The sequence below is a fragment of the Pteropus vampyrus genome, unplaced genomic scaffold, assembly GCF_000151845.1.
Source record: "Pteropus vampyrus isolate Shadow unplaced genomic scaffold, Pvam_2.0 Scaffold177, whole genome shotgun sequence".
Taxonomy (NCBI): Eukaryota; Metazoa; Chordata; class Mammalia; order Chiroptera; family Pteropodidae; genus Pteropus; species Pteropus vampyrus.
Genome location: NW_011888958.1, coordinates 2,800,103 through 2,813,844, shown reverse-complemented (window position 1 = coordinate 2,813,844; position 13,742 = coordinate 2,800,103). Strand labels below are relative to the sequence as shown.

The 13,742-nt window shown below is 41.0% G+C and overlaps 1 pseudogene; it reads left to right on the top strand.

The window, feature by feature from the left end:
- The first annotated feature begins 1,290 nt into the window (after positions 1-1,290).
- On the top strand, positions 1,291-13,742 carry LOC111746113 (annotated as a pseudogene).

Genomic DNA, 13,742 nt, shown 5'->3' with positions numbered 1-13,742 from the left:
AAATCAAATAGATATGTGCATTTGCCTGGTTTCAGGCAAATATTTCCCTTTTTAAGTAACAGAAGTGAGGTGTGATTAGCACTGCAGAGAGTTTCCTGAAATTAACGGAGAGGGAGCAGAGAGGGCAAGTTGCTGTCTCAGATCTTACTCCCAGCACCAATCACCAAGCAGAGACTTCTTCTAAAGCCAACCTTCTCAGCCTCTACAAGGCAAAATCGACTGGGGGCCTGCCTGTGACAGACCTAATGCACCACTGGAGGAAGGCCTGGGGTGTCTTCTGTGGGGCATGCAGTAAAATTTTAAGCCAGTTTGTAGGTGATACAGGTGGATGCATCGAACAGTCAAAGGACATTGCACTGAAAGCAGAGTTAACACTCGGGCCTGGAACGCTGGCCTACCAGGTCTATGTCAGCGCTACAGTGTGAAGGCAGATGAAGGAAAGGGATTTTTGACAGCATTTGGTCAGATAGTGCTGTATGAGTCCCAGGTGCTACATAAATGTTGGGGGGTGGAGAGGAAGAGGGGTGGATCCAGAGGCTGGCATCCAATTGTTTTTCCTTTTCTCAGAGGGAAGGTGGGTATTATTTCTATTGTGGGTTTCAATTCTATGCTGTCAGATAACCTTTTGAGTCCAGGGCTCTGCCACTTTTAGCCATGCCTGATCCAAGACAATTGTCATTGAACATTATAGGTAAATAGCAAACACTGGCAAATATACTAATGTAAATATCAGAAAGAGCTGGAGTCTAGTCTGGGCCCTACCACTTCTGTGTAGCTTTGGCCAAGTCACTTAACCCTTCTGTGTGTTGGCCTAGTCATCTGCTAAGTGGGACAGTAGCCTAACAAGGCAACTAGGAAGATTACCTTGAGAGTGCGGTGGCTATTATTTAGCACATCAGGGAGCATCAACAGTTCTTGGCCATTGTGGAAAAGATGGCCCATAATCTCTGGACTCACAGTCCATATGCCTCATACATGGTTATACCTCTTGCAGCCTTAGGGGCCAGTGAGGAGCCCATTGACAAGATGGAGTGGGGATTGATGAGCATCGGAGACAGAGATGCAAGAAGACTTGGATGGAGTGTGCCATCTCGGGACTACTTGAACCCATCAAAGTGTAAGTCAGCTAAGTGTATCCAATTGTACCAAAAAGAGCTTCTGCACCCATGGCCAATGGCCAGAGTCTGAGCTTGGCTTCCTCGCTTTTCCTCAACCATATTCAGCCACCTTTCAGTCTAAAAGGTACTTTTTCAAATAAGCCCTTTCTCTAACTTGGCTAGGAGAACGATCATGAATTTTGATCCCAAATTTGAACTGGCCTCTCAGGTACAAAGCTCTCTGGGGCCAACCCACCTCTCAGGATATTCTCCTCTCCTCCCCAAACGCAAACCAGTAGGTAGTATAATAGTCGTTTTTCTGCTTTCAGAATAACACTTGGTGGAAAATGCCCATGGCATCATTAACCGCCAGGTTTGACATTATGCAAGATGAACAGCTTATACCAAGCATGATGACCATGACAGGGTCAGAGGCAGCCTGGTGGGGGAAGAGTATATGAACCCAAATTTCTTGACATGCCTAGGTCAGCTGTCCTCGCATAAACATCACATTTGTCCTGCTCAAGAGCTTATGACGCCCAGACTTCTTGCCTTTCCTATTTCCTTTGTTGTGGATCAGGCCCCACAATGTGGGTGGTATTTATATTCCTATGACTTCTCCCCACAGCCCAGGATCCCCATGACTTACCCCCACACCCATTCAGCCTCATCTCTGCTCTAGCTCCAGACCTGCCCCTGAGTTTTTGCACAGGAATTTCCCATTGCTGCCTTCAGCGGTCTGCCTTCTCTTTGCCCACCCAATTCTACTGATCTTTCCCTGACAACTTCCCCACCTGCACAGTAGCTCCCCTTGCTGAGTGCTCTGGCACTCACATTTTGCACCAACTTGGCATTTAATTATAAATGATCTTGTCTTGAATAATATGCTAACCACCTGTCTCTCCCCCTCAAGTACAACAACAAAAAGATGTTTTAAGTAGTAGAGAGTTTAGAACTAGAACACCTCTTGGGAAAAAAATCAGGCTTTACTAGCTGCCACTATTAGCTTTGTCAACTCATTCTCCCTGAGCCTCAATTTCCATTTCTGTGAAATGGGAATAATCTTAACCTGAAAGGGCCGATCTTTAGCTTTAATAAGCTAGCATGTATAAGAAATATGAATAGTCCATAGAAAGTATGTTCAGAAGTTGTTTCAATTCTCCTTTGCTTCTCTTTTATGTCCTGTAAAACCTAGCACAGTATTACAGCATAGAGGACAGTCAATGAATTTTTGATTAATTGTTCAGTAGCATAAAGCAAACTAATAATCAGAAGGTCATTATACAAAGTAACAGTATGTAGTCAAAACGTATGGATCTGTTTTCCAATTACGGACGAAAGGTTGATGTCTACAGCAAAAACAACAACAACAACAACAACAACAACAAAAACAATCTATTTTAACTAAAGAAGTTTTCCAGATTATAAACTGCCAGTCTCTCTGAACCCACAGCTCAGCCAAGTAGAAGTTTCAGCGTAAGTGTCCATGCTAGCAATTCATCACATGCCTCCACCCCTTCTTACACAAGTTATCTCCATTCCCAACCTCTATATCTCTGGTTCACAGAAAGCTGACTTCACGCACTAAATATAGTACAATCCTTGCTACTTCTTTATATCAAACACAGAGCAGAATTATTCTATCAGAATTCTTTTCTAAGTTATTTAGACGGAATCCTGATCACTGCTTTTCCCAAGCAGAATTTTTGCCAAATATAATACACACACACACACACACACACACACACACACAATTAACTTTGTCTTCTAAGAAGACTTTTCTTCTCCTACTAAGTTGGAGAGAAGGGAGTAGACAACCATGAATATGAGCGAGGCCATTCAACCAAAATCAAGCTGAGAATCATATCTAGGTCCTACGGACAAGAACAAAATCCAGGCACCAAAGATGATGTTAGATGCGGTAGAATCCAATGAGATGAGAATTGGAAAGGAACTCGGGTGGAGTTTTCAGCAGAACCATTTTCACCTTTTGGTCTTACTGCCCTTTTCAGTTGCTTCTTGCTGTTTCTCTCTCTCTCTCTCTCTCTCACACACACACACACACACACAATTTGGTGTTTCTCTTAAGGAAAATGTCTCTTGCCACTGCATTCACTTTCTGAAAGCTGGTGTGTGTCTCACACTATCAAAACAATGCAAGTCCCCATACAGGCTTGAGACTTTGCTTCGGTATGAACAAATACAAGTAGACAATGTAGTTTTAGTTAATGATCACGACATGCATTCATGAGACTATTTGCCCCAATGCCTCCCAATCAATCCCATAGTGACTGAGTTAGGCACTAACTCAGGTTACCAGCTGCAATTCAAAGTACTGCAGAGCTAGACGGGACCTTAAGAGGTCATCTAGCCCACGCCCCCAACTCCATGCAGGAGAAATGCTTGCCTATCAGTGAGTTCCATATCAGGTTCAAGTCAAAAATTCTTGGTATCCAAAGATCTGTTCTTCAGTTTGTTCTAAGCCTGAAGGTGTTTCTCTTGTCCACTCAAGACCGAAAGCAACTGGTCAGTGTCTTCTTCTCAATGATATACATAATGATGGTTATTACATGACCTCTAATTCTCTTCCCTAAGTTAAACACTCCAAATCCTTTAACCTTTTCTTAAAGAGATTACTGTTCATCCTTTAAACATGTTAATAATTCTCAGCTATTTGAACACAGTCATATCAAATATTTAATATGAGTGAAGAAGTACTTCCCAGCACTTGCACATTATTCCCAATATAACACAGCTTGCTATCATGCTTACTTAAAAATATGTAATACAGTACTCCTTCAGCTAGTGTTCCACTAGGACTTCCAGACCCATGTTGGCTATGATTATGTCTTGCCAGGTGGTCACTAAGAGCACAGTCAACATCATTGTATCTATCAGATCAGTGCTAAGCCATTGATGACAACTGTTATCACCTCTCAACAAAGTATTTTCTATTCTGGTGCAAAAGAAAGGTCAGGTGACCAAGGGACTGTGCTACTCGCACCAGATTTATGTAAATTACAAAACAAGATTTTCTAAATTTTGGTCTGAAGTACCTTTCTCCTTCTAATCTATGCCCAAAAACTGACATCTGGGCACCTCAGGTTCTTGGAGCAAATGGAGCAGAGTAGTATGCTAATTCCAACCCCTGCCTCTTTTAAGAAAACTTAGAGGTAACTCAGTGAACTTAGCAATCAAGGGTACCCTGAGATCTGAAAAGTTACTAAACCTCTCCAAACAATTGAGCATCATCTAGAATGGCTAAAGAGGATATCTTTGATAAATTTGGCACAGCTGCTGCCATCTAGCATGACTAGTTCATAGGCCACCCTTCCAATTTGTAAGAAGGTTTCAATTCAGTAGTATGTCTGGTATCAGGAATCTTCTTCATCATCCATGGAGGAAAATTATTTCTTATCGGTATGAGGTAAGGAGTTAGGGGAAATCCTGATTCTGAATATGCTCACAAGCATCCTAGTTCTTAGGAAGAAATATATCTCAGCAACATTATCGACACCCCATAATTAAAATTTCAGGGAGCCACAGCCATTGAAGAATCAGCAGTCATCGGAAAGAGCGCATTTCTTTAACTGCCACAAGTCCACACCTCCCAAGTTGGGCTCCACTAAACGTCCTTTAGCATTTATTTCATACTAATAAAATTCTATTGTCTACATTCACTTAGCCCATAGGATTCATTTGCATGAACTCAACCATTTTAAAGTTGGCCTCATTTCATACGTAAGCTGCTAGAGATGAACAGTATTAGTCAGCATGTCCTCAGAGTTACTATTGCATATGGCTAGCACATAGACTGGCTGGGTTATTTATAGATCCTTTTGGTAAGCATTATACTATTGTAGTTTTGACTCAGCACCCAAACTAGAAAACCAAAGAGACAGCTTTCTAAAATTTTGTGGTGGAATTTTTTGGCTCTGAAATGTTTTTGAATATAGGCTTCGATACAACTTATATTACTCATCATGAAATGCACCTCTAGACCTTCACCTGGTGATGTGAAATTCTTCTCTTCCCTTAGTCCTAAGACTTTAAAAATGTCTTAAATACTATTCCCAATTTAACAGTATAATACTCTTTATTTCTAAATCAGAAATTAGCAAAATTATGGCCCCCAGGCCAAATCTGGCCAACTGCCTATTTTGTAAATAAAGTTTTATTGGAGCACAGGCATGCCCATTAATTTATATACTGTCTATGGCTACTTCCATGCTACAACCTCAGAGCTGAGCAGTTGCAACAGATGTCTGTATTATGAAGCCTTTGTATTTACTATTTAGGCCTTTAGGGGAAAACTTTGCAGACCTCTTCATAAATCATAAGAAAAATAAACTGCTTATTCAGAATAACCTCCTCCCCAACCCAACCAAACAAAACAAAACAAGAAAACATCCTGCACCAAGTGAGTAGGCTTTGCATAAAATTTGGTCTGCCTCTTTTACAAGTATCTTCTGAAGTAAGACGCATATAAGACATAAAATACTTTAAAGACAAATTGAAATAACAAAAGTTCTGGAGGAATGGATACAGAGTTTAAACTGGAGAATATGAAAAAGTTCTGGAGATGGATGTTTGCACACCATTGCAAATGTACTTAGTGCCTCTGAACTGTACATTTAAAAATGATTAAAATGATCAATTTTCTGTAATGTGTATTTTACCACAATTTTAAAAAAAGGCCTAACGAGAGTATATTAAAGAAAACTTCTAGGGAGACTTACTAAGTCCATAATGAATGTCACAAAAGAAGACAGAGCACAACAGCAGCAGCATCACAAGGACGCCTTCCCTTTCCACCTGGCCCCAACATGGGCTGGCGATGTCCTAAGGGCGAGACCTCGCCTGAACGGCTGGTCTAGTTTTATCTGACCTAGAGGAGTCATCAGAGAAGAATGCCCACCTCCACACACAGGGAACAGCCTACCATAGGGGCCTGGCTGACAGCCGCACCAACTGGCTGCTTAAAGAAGCGACAGCAAGAGCATCTTTGAGGCAATGGAAACGTTAACCTCCAGCGGTTTCCAAGCACGCACCAACCCTTGCATTTTTGTGCAAAACTACTCCTGGCACTGGTGTGTGACAGCAACATCAAACAGGTATATTAGGTCTGTACATACATCTGTTTGGACCATGGAGAGGGTAATAATGATGGCCATGGTGATGGTGGGCAGGTGACAGCATCTCTGAACTCAGAGAGCAGATGCTGGCACCAACCCTGGGCACTGTTCATTTTCCATGCCACCACCTATCAGCCAAGCCAGTGCCAACCACTGTTCTAGATTATGCTTCTAAATAGAACACAAGAGTTCAACAAATCCCAGGCGAGCGAGTGGGCAGAACCCTTTCAGGTGTCCCTTCTCTAGGACTACATGCAAGTTGAACTCAGAGGTTGGTAAAGCAAAATTTACAGAGATGCTATAGAAGCATTAGAAACAGACTTTTATTTAACAAAAACTTACACAAACTTGATACAAACCCTACATTATGCAAAGCTTTATCACAATTCTATAGATGTTAAAACTTGTGGGAGTTGGTTGGAGAGCGAATTATTATTATAATTATTAGCATTTTGACAAGGGACATTTTCTATCAGAAAATGTCACAATAAAGGGCTACAAAATGATATAAAGACATTCTTAGTGATTCCCCAGGGACTGGCCTTGAATGAGACCTAAAAGGGCTGGCAGGACGTTGGTGTCCAATCAATCTCTCCTTTACAGGCAAAAGAGAGATTCTCAGGCTCAGAACCATTTCAGTAACACTGCCACTCAAAGAAGTTCTGCTGACAAGAATATCCAGCATGAGACTGAATATGACTCTGCTTACAAGTGAAGGAAACCCAAGCACATGGGCATGTTAAAGACCTGGAGTAAAACCCAGTGCCCAAGCCAATCAACCCAGCTCCTTCACTAGGCCAGAGACACAATGCTGAATTATATCTCGTAGGCCACAACATTCACTTCTACCAGCATGGCCATAAAAGGACATGGCAGAACACTTGCCTTTCTCTTTTACCCCACCAGCAACTAAATCTGAAGTTTCCATCATTCGGGCTGGCCTTCCGTGCCCTTGGGGACACTCCAGAATCTCAGGCCCCAGCCAGCTCCACTGAAGGCTCCCTTTGCAAGTCTCCTCTAGGAGCTGTTTGGTGACCAAATTAGTATCATCTCAGCTGATGCTTTTTGTTGTCTTTTTTTTCTCTTGCTTTACTTCATTATTTTAAACAAAGCTGTATTTGAATCTGTTGAACTCGCAGAGATATATTTAATCACTAGATGGAATTCCTTTCAGAACTAGGCCTTGTCAAACATGATAACCAGGAGGCAGCCTGCCTGGCATTCAGACAAACAGGGCTTGCCTGGGTGAGGGGAGAGAGGTATTTTGGGGGGCAGGAGGCAGGGGAGTGGAAGGCTTGGAAAGACTGCTGATAGCCTTTGTGGCTAATTTATGTCAGTCAAGTCTTAACACAATCATCGAACATCACCAACACTTCAACAGACTTTTGAAGAAGGAAAAAAAAACTGATCACTCCTCACTTACCACATCCAACTCGCAGAAATAAAAATACCTAACGCACATACACGAATGGCTTTTTAAAAAGCCTGAGAGCAGAGTTGATCTTTATTTTCTTATTCAAAATGTGGGGTATTTTTCCCTAGAGTTATATGCAGTCTTTATTTTACATTAAGTACTCTTGACTTCATGTCTTCACAAAATTGCTTTTAACTTTTGAAGTGGAAGGTACTTTAAACAAAAATACTGTGCCATATCAGCACTTTTTCCTTTTAAATATTGAAATAAATAAAATAGTTAACTCTTTTTTTTTTTCCATCAGTTTGTTTTCAGTTATTTCTATTGTAGAACAATTCCAGGCAATTCCAGTCTAACCTGGGTACTTTCTCATGTTTAAAGAAAATGTAATGAAGAATTTAAAAAAAAAAAAAAAAATCTTCTTATTGCACAAACTTAAACCATTCCCGAGGCTTCTCTGGGCTGAGGTGAGTTGCGCTGGAGGTTTGCCCACAATCCAGGCTCCTGTGTTGACTGAAACACACGCGTAGGAAGGGGCCAGGCAAGGGAAGAGGAAGAGAAGGAGGTGAAGAAGGAAGAGGAGGTGCAAGTCATCATTGCTTCTTTTCACCTTCTTCGGAAATGGCTTGCTTGAAGGATGCTGGAGTCCCCGGGTCATAGAATTGACTGCAGAGGGAAAGGCAACGAAAGATAAAACAAAAAACAACAGCCCAGGACAACTACCTAAAAAGAAAAGATTAAAATTAAGGGGGTGGTGGAAATGAAATGAATTAAAAATAAAACAAAAGAAAGAAAACAACGAACTAATTGCCATGCTAATGAGCCTATGGCTATGTGCAACTAGTGTCACCTGGGCCTTGAGCATCAGCAGCATGAAATCAGCTAGGAAAAGGGCAGGTCAATTGCTTCTGGGCAACTGAATGACAAAGAAACAGAGAGCGCACAGCTGGATTTTCAATTCCTAGGTGGCATAGTAGGCAAAACGGGATGTTAGCAAAATTTTCTTTTTTCTCCTACACTTCGAAATCAAACTGAATCTTTTCACTATTACAATACCCAAGAAGGACTTTTATGATGCAATCTGTCTTCCTGTCACCTAAGTGGAAATGAGCAGTTCTAAGGTATAGGACTAGTTGCAATCACAGAAAACCCCAACCAATGTCCCATTTGCTCTGAGGTCAAAAAGACACTGCTTCATGCACACATCATCACTTCCAACACTGCCCCAAGTGATTCTGCAGTGTCAGAATTGCTTGGAGAGAGAACCAAGCCAAGAGATCCATTCCAGTCCTCAACTAGCCCAGTAATTCCAAATATTAGCCCTAGACCCTGGTGGCAGTTCAAACCAGGTGGGTCTTTTAGTCTGGATGGCTACCAACCAGGCATGGATTTTGCTTCTAGCTGAAATAAAATCTGCTAAGTTATTTTAGTCTTTGGACTGGAGGAGTCGGCACAAAGGAGTAAGCAATAAAACCAAGTGCTATCACATTTCACCCCAGAAGCATTTCCTGAGGGCAGAGATGGGTGCCCCTAACAGTTCCCAGCTCACACAGAGCCGAGTGGCAAGAGCTGAGAAAGAAAAGGAAGGAGCAGCCCAACTGGAAAATGGCCAAGCTAAAAGAGAACAAAGTGCAAAATCAAATGAGCAACTCAGCCTCTTCCAAGCTGAAACTCCCCTCCCCACCCATTATCTCCCCTTCTAGTATCCAAGGCATTATTAGTCCCTGCTCAGGTGTACAGGACTGAATCAGACCCACTTCCAAAGCTGAGGCTGTCTGTCTACGGGGAGGCTAAGAAGGACCTGGTTTCCACCCATCACCACGCCCTCCCCTCACACCTGTTTGTGTTTCTCCGCCTTCCATCCCATCCTATTCTACTGTCTCACCTCTCGGATCTGCTTTTTTGGTCTCCCTTCCCAGACTCCCCTCCTCTTCCTTCGTGTTCATCTCTTCACTGTTTTACCTGCCTCCAACCCTCTCCCTCACATGATAAAGCCAGTCAGCCTTTCTCCAGGCTTTCCATGGAGTGCCTGCCGAGTGTTCACTTGCTGGGCATCCAAGCAGACCTTTACCCCCTGCCAGGAGTCTTTCTGTCCCCATCCCAGTGCCTCTCACCCCTCTGGTCAGATGTCACCTGGCACCCTTTTAATAAGCCTGTCTAATAACCATGCCCTTTCAATTTCCTTAAATTTCCACCACTGACCCCCCAACACACATCACACACACACACACACACACACACACACACACACACACACACGCACGCACGCACACTCTTCTTCTCTTGCCCATTTAAGCCACCCAGATAACAGCTGGTTGGTTCCCAGCTTTGTGCTCCTCCCTAACATCCATTTTCTCTTTCATTTCCTCTGGCGGAGCCAATGGCAGGCCACTGGAAATTTCTGCCATGTTCTTGGTCTGATGCTCTCGGTCCCCTTCAAGAAGGCTGATGTTGCACCCCTCCGCACACCTTCAACTCTCCCCTAGCCCCCGTCCTCACATCTTCATTCTCTGTCCTCCACTCTTCGCCACTACTTACTTCATTCACTGCCTCCTGGATCTCAACCACGCTCTCTAACTTGACCAAAAGATACAGTGTCCAGATATGACTTCTCTAACCTTTCTGTCAACAATATTTATTGAGCATCCACTATCTATGGAATGAGACATTAAATCCTTCCACTAATTAGCTCAGAAACATTTCTCACTTCTCAGTTAATTTCAACAAACTATTAGGGCACATTGTTGTCGGGCATTGTCCAAGAGACACAAATGACCTCATCTTCACCCTCAAGGAACATGCCATCTGTTTAATGAGAAAGGCTAAAAACAATCATAATCGTAATACATTCTAATAAGCACTACACTAGCAGCATGAATAAAATGCTACAGAAGAATACTTAGGCATGTTTTCACATTGCAATTTTTGCCATTTTACAGGATTCAGGTTGTGATTCCCAGCTTTGCCTTTTGTTCGCTCTATCTCCATTCCCTCTGACAAGAGACATTCTTGCCTATGGAGTAAATAGCAATCGTCAATCTAGAACTCTTTGTTGATCTAGATAACGTCCTCTAAGAAAATCTCCCTGACTACTGTGATCGACAGCAAAAATAATCACGTAAAGACATCGCATCACATGATGCTCTTACACGTTATTAACTACTTGGGAATACCTACTCTTCCCAACTAGATTGCAAATAAATCCACTGGCCCCATGTTTAATTTCATCCTATCCTTCACAGGGCTGCAAGTCACGCTAATGCTGTTACCCAATCCCTAGTTGCCAAATAAACAAAGGTATACATGAATTAAAGTATTATCATTGAAGGTCTATAAACATACTAGCCTGAATCTAAGCTGAAAGCCAAATGCCTGAGTTGCCAGTAATAAAATAAATCAATCAGGTACCCCTTGATATGAGGCATTGAGAAGGATACAACATCATTTCTGTAGAATCCTTACCAAAAAATGCATAACTTGATTTTAATCATTAGGAAACAGCACACAAACAAAGGACATTCTATGAAATGACGAGCCAGTACTCTTCGAAAGTTATCAAGGTTCTACAAAGAAAGACTATGGAACTAACTACTCCAGATTAAAAGACTTTAAGAGGACATGACAACTAAATACAAAACGTGATCCTAGATTGAATCCTAGACCAGAAAAAGGACATAAATGAGACGGCTGGCAAATTTTGAATAAAATCTATAGGTTGTAGCGTAGCATCAGTGTTGATTTCCTGATTATGATCATTGTGCTGTGTTTATTTGAAGAATCTAGGTGAAGAGTCTATCAGAATTCTTTGTATTATTTGTGTAAGTTTTTTGTAAGTCTGAAATTATTTAAAAATTAGAAAAAACTTTTTAAATCTTAGTCATCGGTTGAGAGCCAGTATTGAGATACTTCGAAAACCTACTTGCCAATGCTTCTTAGCTAATAATTCAGTTTTGTCGGGGATCTTCAATCATTCTCAGCTATTCTGTAAATCAATCAAGCAAAATAGTTTTTCCTATATTGTTATTTTGAGTAAATGGTCAGAAATCACTTTGATTAAGCACACAGTATCACATAATCCAATGTTTCAGTGTTAGAAGCGTTTGGGCACGTGACCAAAACAGAGCCATAAATATTCGCTCCCTGCCACATCGCCACCTCCATCTTCATGTTCATCCCAATGTCACCACCAAAACACTGACCATTTAGAAAGCCCAACTCTAGTTCTTTGGGAAAGTTCATGAGGACTTAGATATTACTGCGCCTCGGCAGGATTCTAATGTGATCATAGGTTGGGCTTGGATTCGTTCTGTTTAACAGCATCAAAATACGTCTCCTCTCAATCCAATGAGGTCTTGAATGAAAGTTCCCAAAGCCCTTACTGATTTTAATCAAGAAACCTTCAAAATGTGATCTATGGAGAAGTCAGTCCAGATTGAGGAAAGAGTATTAGAAGACCCAGACACTTCTTACTGACCCTGGAACTTCAGACCAGTTATCTAATCTGAGCAAATCTCAGTTTCCTCATCAGTAAAATGGGGTTTTTTAAGAATCATCACGAGAGAGTTATTTAGTTATATATAGTATGTTACCCTATCATACTATATAGTTAATTATATAGTATGATAGGGTAAGAAATGTCCATATCCTAGGGATAGTGAAACTGAGGCAGAGATTCACGGCAACAAACTCACACAGGGATTGAGTCTAGAACCCAGAACTTTTCATTTCTACTCTAGGTTCCTACTCACTAGATCAAAAATGCTTCACTAAGAAAATACACAAGTAACCTCACTTCCAAAGGCTAAAAAAAATCTCCTGCACAAAAATTGCTCAAACTTTAAGTACAAGTTCAAGATCATATTCATCAGATGTAACAGGAGGCATATTGGGATAATATTAATTAATTTTATTCCACCATGAAGTAAGAACCTCCAAACAGCTTTTAGTTCTCTCCCTGAGTAATGATCTTGTGTTCCCTCAAGTGCTATATAAAGGCAATATCAGGCTGCAGCCCATTAGGTGCATACAGAGATGCAAAATAAGCAGGGAGACTTAAAGAGATACTATTGATGTGAACATCATATTTTTATTAAATCCTTCTCTCTAAAATGCAAGTAGCAAATTGCATTACTGACTTTAAAGCACCTTTAAAAAATGAAATGCATATTTCTCACTCCAGTGTTATAGTAATTAGGGGGTCTGATTTCTACATGGTCTCCGTAACCGAAATAAAGGATTAGATGTTCTAGGTAGGAAAAAACATCAGATAGACAACAACAATAATCACCTTTTCATCAACAGTTCCCCCAAGGGAAGGTGAATGTTACAACAAATTTAGATGATTCTATATCTTTGATTCTCTTATCTTTGGGCTAGGACTGAGAAAATTAGGTGACATTTCTGAAGCATTTTGGGTGAGTATTTTACTGAGCTGAGGACAAAAAAAAACCTAGTCAAATCATTTTCATCTTGATGACTCTAATTTCTTTTATATTAAATATTGAGTAGTGGTACTTATTTAACAAAAGCAACGACAAAATGATAGATGTGTTGACCACTGACATAGCTCTTACAATTCCAGAGGTCACAAGAAAAGGAGACCTTTGTTCCAAATAGGCACCAGGAGGAAATGTTTAGAAATGATGGTTTAGAAGTCAAGCTTTCTATAATATTCTGTACAGAATTTTAATTGGAATTCTCTTTTAGGGGATCTAACTGCTTACTCTTCTTTTAATAAAGTTACCATTTAAAGCTATATTCATTGTAAACACCCCTTTCTTCAACTGGATCTGAGAAAAAGCAAGGGAGAGATATACATTTATATCTTCTCCTCTTCGACCAAGTGTTAGTTGAAAGCCACAACTGTAGCCAAAAGAGGCATTATACTTCCGGAAAAATCTCAAGGAAGAGGATAGTAAGCAACAGTAATAGCTGTTGGATAGGGCTCTAAAGGAAAAGTGTGGAGAGATTCAACCAGTTAGCATGGATGTTGGAGATGAAGTTCTTCTCCCAGATTATGGAGGCACCAAAATGGTTCTAGATAAGAATTATTTCTTATTTAGAGAAGGTGACATTCTTGTAAAGTATGCAGACTGA